Source organism: Ceratotherium simum, chromosome 7 (assembly GCF_057802395.1).
Source record: "Ceratotherium simum simum isolate JZ-2026a chromosome 7, ASM5780239v1, whole genome shotgun sequence".
In the NCBI taxonomy this organism is placed as follows: Eukaryota; Metazoa; Chordata; class Mammalia; order Perissodactyla; family Rhinocerotidae; genus Ceratotherium; species Ceratotherium simum.
In genome coordinates, this window is record NC_141906.1 from 65,172,459 (window position 1) to 65,179,162 (window position 6,704).

Consider the following 6,704-nt stretch of genomic DNA (forward strand, 5'->3'; position numbering starts at 1 on the left):
CTTCCCTGTTTTACTCAATATTATCAACAGCCATTCAAATATTATCAACCCATACCATTATCAACCAGGGTATTGTGTTGGGGAGTATCTTCAGAAAACACTGAAGATTAAAAACCAACTAAGGCATCTCCATCCTATTATCATTCATATATACTGGGGGTTCACAGGGGATCTAGTTTAAAAATTAGGCATGCTTTTTTTTTTTCTTTTTTCTTTTTTCTAAAGATTTTATTTATTTATTTTTCCCCCCAAAGCCCTAGTAGATAGTTGTATGTCACAGTTGCACATCCATCTAGTTGCTGTATGTGGGACGCGGCCTCAGCGTGGCCGGAGAAGCAGTGTGTCGGTGCCCGCCCGGGATGCGAACCCGGGCCGCCAGCAGCGGAGCGCGTGCACTTAACCGCTAAGCCACGGGGCCGGCCCCAGGCATGCTTTTTAAATAGTTTAAAAAACCACTGTAGAAAAGGATGCAATATAGTGGAGCAGAAGAGACTAGAAACACTTCCATACAAGCCAAAGCCACTGAAAACCCGAGGGCCAGGGTAGGGGTAGAGGGTGGTGTCTGTTGCTGAAGGAGGGACCTGGAGAGGCGGACGGGAGGAGGCGAGTGTGACAGAGGTGAATGGCCAAAGGGAGAAGGGTTCAGGAAACGTCCTTCATTGGCTGTCTTGTCTTCATCCGAGTGTTTGAGGGCAGGGGGAGTGACTAAGCCTGAGCTTTATCAGGAAGGGCCAGGGTCCAGGGCTCCTTCCTGGACAAAGCTCACTGCTCTCCATGGCTCTTCAGGAATCCATGGTGCCCAATGTCTATCAGGTGAATTTTGAACCCACAGCCTCCCTGGACTACTTCAAGTTTGGCCAGAATCCCGCGGGTGATGAACGCCTCCATTTCCTGCTAAAACACTATAACGCCACTTTTAAATCAGGTGCTGATCTCTTTCAACCCTGGGGGAGGTTGGGTGGCCATGCAAGTCTTAAATCAGATGCTGGTCTTTTTCAACCGTGGGGCAGGTTTTGGGTGGGGATGGGGGAGGGTGGCCAGATAATTGACAAGAACTTTGGGCCATCAGAGTGTGTGGAACTGCCTTATAGGAAGATTTTACATATACTTGATGCATGGTAAAATGGTGGGATGCCCTCAAAGTTTCTGAGGTCTCTGAGGTCAAGATTTTCTCCTCCTACAAAGTCTAAGAGCTGTGGTCTTTTTTTTTTTTCTTTTGTGAGGAGCTCAGCCCTGTGCTAACATCTGCCAATCCTCCTCTTTTTTTGCTGAGGAAGACTGGCCCTGGGCTGACATCTGTGCCCATCTTCCTCCACTCTATATGGGACGCTGCCACAGCGTGGCTTGCCAAGCAGTGCGTCGGTGCGCTCCCGGGATCCAAACCGGTGAATTCCGGGCCACCGCAGCAGAGCGCGCTCACCCAACCGCTTGCGCCACCGGGCCGGGCCCAGAGCTGTGGTCTTTGACAGTCCTGAGCAGGCCCGTCTTCTCCCTGTCACTGACAAAAGAAGCTACATGGGCATCACGAAGTGTAGGAAGCTTGCTCCAAAGTCAGGGTGGCCTTCACTCTTCTGCCTGATTAGCACTGTGGTCTGCGAAAACATCTTGGGTGAGTGGCTCTCAGATTTGCCCCTGGGGAAGAATGGGCTAGGCAGGCTGGACCCTTAAATCAAATAATGGGTATCTTTTCATGATTTACATGAGAAGAAAACATAGCTGCACAGCTAGAATTTTCCCAGTTAAAGACTTTGTGCCATAAAATTTTCTTAAACTCGGTGCCTGCCTCAATTCATCTGTGACCATACCCTATGGATAAAGCAAATGACAGGGAACAAACAGAAGGTAGCAGCAGCACCCAGGAGCAAATGAGCAGGCTAAGTCAGTAGGTAGTTAGGACCCCTGGGTCCAGCTAATTTTCTCTCCTTGCTGCTTTGATGTTTATCTTGAAAGCCCTTTGCCACCTTATCTTTTGTGTCAACCCAGTCTCTCCCTGGCTGGAGAGAAGGCAGGATACGGAGGAGAGACCTGGGGCTCCGTGAGCAAGACCTATATTCTCCTTTTAGTCCCCACACTTGCAAGCAAGTTTCTGGGAATACAGTTGGTGCTCCATAAATGTTTGCTGATTGATCTTTGGAATGTTATAGATGGTCTCAGGGGGAGCACAGGGCCCTTCAGCGAAGAGGCAAACCAGTGTCCTCAGAAACATGACCAGATTTCTTCTGTGAACACTTATTTACAGGGTGACTTGGCAGTTGAAATGACAAAGCTGATTCTCTACTAATTGTGCCCCCCACCGCCCCCAAACAAACTCTCCTGCTCCTCACTCTCCCCTCCTACCAAAACTATCCATGCTCAGTGCTGGGGACTGTGCTACGTGGTGCCCAAGGCTGTCAGTGCAGGCAAGATTCCTAATCCTGGAGTTTACATTCCCAAATGGTCAACTCCTTGCAGCCTCTCCAAATAGGGTACAGAGAGGGGAGCCTTTGGGGCAGGGTGGACCTCAGAGCCATGCTTTGGTACTGACGATTTAGAATGTTCCTGTTCTAAAGCAGGTAGGCTGAAAGGAAAACTCCTGATTGACATTGGCTCTGGGCCCACCATCTATCAGCTCCTCTCTGCCTGCGAGTCTTTTAAGGAGATCATTACCACCGACTACCTGACTACGTGGACAAGAACTGCCTGGAGCTGGAGAAGTGGCTGAAGAAGATGCCTGGGGCGTTTGATTGGTCTCCGGTGGTGAAATAGGTGTGTGAGCTTGAGGGGAACAGGTAAGGGGTTTGTTGCTTATTTTTGGATCTCCATGATACCAGGAGCTTCACTTAGCTCTCTGAATCAAGAATTTTCCATAGGGCTCACATAGAAAGGGCAAGGCAGATGGAGACTAAGAAGCAAGGAAGTCAGTGGGGCCCCAAGAAGAAAGGAGGAAGAGTGAGATATGAGTCCTATAAAGACCAAAAGAGGGAACAGAAATAGATGGCTGGAGACAAACCTGGAGCCAAAAAGAAACTGTCATGAAAGCCTACCCAGAATGCCAAGGTATGAGGCCAAGCAGCTGTAGAAAGCCAGGCAGCTGCCAGCTGGTTGTTTATGGCAGGCACCCATTCTGATTGGCCAGGGCCCGTGTTGTTCCAATTCCAACCTCCAGGTGGCTCCAAGCTCGTGGAATTTTTCTGTGGATCACATGACATGGGGGATAGAATTAAGACCAATCCTGCACACAGGTGGAACAGAATTTATTTACCTTGTGTAATTTTAGGGCACCAGGAAGGGCCACCTCCACTCCCAAAATATGACCCTCCTTAGGTAAGGTAGTCAAAATTGTACATTGGATTCTTATTCCTTTTGCTTAAGACTATGACTTTTTTAAAATACAGAACTGGAAAGAGTAAACCTTTTAATTGCTAGCCCTTATTCATACCTCAACGTGAGTGAGCCCCACATCCTGAGAACAGGTACATGTGAGAAGAGAATGTGTGAGGCAATGAGGAGGTTGAGCGAAGTGGCTGAGAGACCTGGGGAGAAAGGTAATGGAGCGACAGGAGGTCCCCAACCAAGTCTACCAAGCTCACTTTGCAGTTCTGCTCAGCTGATTCCAGGCAGACTTTCCATTTCTTGTTGCATTTGCCTGAGTTGTGCTAAGCATGGACCTAGCGGAAAGAGAACAGGCTAACTGCCCGGAGTACACTGAGGGAGAGGGCCTGCAGGTGGAAGGAGCATTGACCACAGGGTCAGCAAGTCCTAGACTTCACTTTGTCAACAGCTGGCTTCATGACCCCGTCTCCCTCTGGGACTCAGTTTCTTCGTCTGTAAAACTGGTGACCTGATATTCTGGGAGTCTGTGTGAATGGCAGGGAATCTCCAGGAGTTATGCATGCATCTCACACGATGAGCATGACCCAGCTGGCCACTCTTTCCTCTTCCCTCCACTCTAGAGACAAGTGGGCTGAGAAGGAGGAGCGGCTAGGGAGAGCTGTCCGCCAGGTTCTCAAGTGTGACATTCTCAAAGAACGGCCCCTGGAACCTGCAGTCCTGCCCTGGCCAACTGCCTCATTTCCTCTCTGTGCCTTGAGGCTGCCTGCCCCACCCTGGGGGCCTGCCGGGAAATCCTACGCCACCTCAGGACCCTGCTCTGGCCAGGGGCCATCTGGTGCTGAGCGGGGACTAGGACCACTTTCTACATGGTGGGGGACAAGAGGTTCTCCACACTGCCCCTAGAGGAGAAATTCCTGCTTGAGGCCCTGCAGGAGACTGGCTTCACCACTGACAAGCTGGAGAAGGCTCAGCAGGCCGCTGAGGGCTTAGATGACCTCTCAGACTACATGGGGATGTTCTTCCTCGTGGCCCAGAGAAGAGACTGATGCGGCAGACCAGGAAGGAGCTGGGAGCGTGCAGGGGCGAACTTCCAACTGTCATTCTGCCACCTCATTTGCTTCCCTCTTTATTTAGCCAGTTTTATTTAGAACTCTTACCAGCAAATGCTTTTAGAGTCCTATTGTACATGATTGCCAGGTAAATAAGGACGTTTATCTCAAACAGAGAGGTTTATTATTATCAACTCTACTGATGGCCAGGGTTGGGGAAAAGCATTGGACCAGAGAAGTAAAGCTATGCCTCCCCTAGTTTTGAGGGCTCTTCAGGGTTGCATAGGGTTAAGAGGGTGGAGTCCCTCACAGTCTCCTGTTTTAGGTAATTTGGGACTGCATAGCTTCTGAGCTCATTCACCACCTGTGTCTTCGTCCCTACTATGGCTGCAGCCCCACCCCAGGAGAGGAAAAGACCACAAGTTGGCAGAACACATGGATTTTGATACTTGGCTCTCTGGCTTACTTGCTCTTGTCACTTCAGGTGGATCACTAATATCTCAGAGCCTCAGGTTGCCCATCTCTGAAATGGAAATAATAACACCCCTCCCCAGGGTTATTGTGAGACCCCAAAGATATAACGTAAATGCACTTGGTAAAGAATTACATGAGCACTGTGTGTGTATAGGTTTTGGCTGACCCCATATACGTGTATCATAAGCAGTTCTAAAACGAGCTGGAGAAGTTGTTTTCCCTCTTTGTCCGGTGGAACCCACCTACTCCAGTTCGGGACAGGGATGGGGCACTTGGGAAACACTTTTTGAAGGAAGTAGCAGCAGATCAGAGAGATCTAAAAGGTGACCAAGAGTAAGCCAGCTGGAGGAAGGGGAGTGAAGAGCAAAAAGTCCTGGGAGCTTGTGCCGAGACCCAGAGGGAAATAACATACTGTGTTTGGTGAACTTCAAGAAAAACTGAAGACACTTGGTACAAAGCTTAGGGCCCTGTCCCTCGAGGGCGCTGTTAACACACTGGGCACCTGGCCTGGTAGAACAGGCCAGGCTTCGAGTGGGCAGAGAAGTGCCAAAGCAGTGACAGTTGATAGGGGGCGGGAGGCGGGCAAGCAAGTAATTTACTCATTCAACAAATATTTGTAGAGTGCCTAAGTAGAGCTAGGCACTGGGCTACATGTCAGCACCTTTGCCCCGGTCTGGGCCTCACACTAAACATGGTTGCAACATCCAAGGGCTTGATCACATTCTACCCCATGAGTATATCTGTGTGCATTTTTGTGTGTATATGTGCATGTGTGTGTGTGTGTGTGTGTGTCTGTGTGTGTGTGCACGCACACACACTGACGATGGTAGTTGAGGGTGGGTCACCCTATCCATGGTGGCACCACATGAGTGATAGGTGAGCCTGACTCCCGAAGGCTGGGTTCACATCAGGAGTTAGCTACCAGCAGAACATTACAGTAGGTGGACCCAGAGGCTGAGTGCTAATGCCCTGTCCAAGGAGAGCTCCAAGCATACATTGGAGTGTGTGGCCAGAAAGCTGGGCTGGGCCGGGAAAGCAGAAGGCAAAGAGCAAGGTGGCCAGGCACATGGGAGGGTGTCCAGGGCAGGTGCTCTCAGCAGGACTCAGCTGCCCAATGCTCCACCTCACTGCGTGAAGTGTGGATGTGCCCCCTGGGGTAGGTTCATCTGGGGTCCTGATGTTAGTTACATAGGCATTCACATCAGGGAGCTATTAGCTCCTGTACATGATACTCAAGTTACCACATATGCTTTATGGGCCTACTATGAGTAAGCATTGTGTTTGGCTTCATGGGAGATAAAGAGATACCAATACGTGCAAGACGTGGCTAGTGACCGGAAAGGGTTTACAATTCACTGAAATAACAAGCAACACACTTTTTTGTGTGTGTGTGAGGAAGATCAGCCCTGAGTTAACATCCGATGCCAATCCTCCTCTTTTTTGCTGAGGAAGATTGGCCCTGGGCTAACATCCCTGCCCATCTTCCTCTACTTTATATGGGGTGCCACCACAGCATGGCTTGACAAGCGGTGCGTTGGTGCGCGCAGAGGATCCGAACCTGCAAACCCCAGGCCGCCGAAGCGGAGTGCACGCACCCAACCGCTGCACCACTGGGCCGGCCCCAACAAGCAACACACTTTTGTTAAGCACCCATTGAGTAGGCATGGGACTCTACTGCAAGGCAGAATTTGGTTGGGAGAGGGACGACAAAGCGAAGCACAGAAGAGGGAGGGATTAGTTCAAGGAAGCTTTCATGGGGGAAGTGGCAGCCAAGATGAGTTATAGAGGAGGCTGATGGTTGGAAAGGCATTCCTGCTGGAGGAAATGATACATGGCCTTACGAAGATGCTGGGTGAATGATGTGATGTT

The 6,704-nt window shown here is 50.1% G+C and overlaps 1 pseudogene; it reads left to right on the plus strand.

The window, feature by feature from the left end:
- The first annotated feature begins 598 nt into the window (after positions 1–598).
- On the plus strand, positions 599–5,200 carry LOC101388068 (nicotinamide N-methyltransferase-like; annotated as a pseudogene).
- Positions 5,201–6,704: the final 1,504 nt, after the last annotated feature.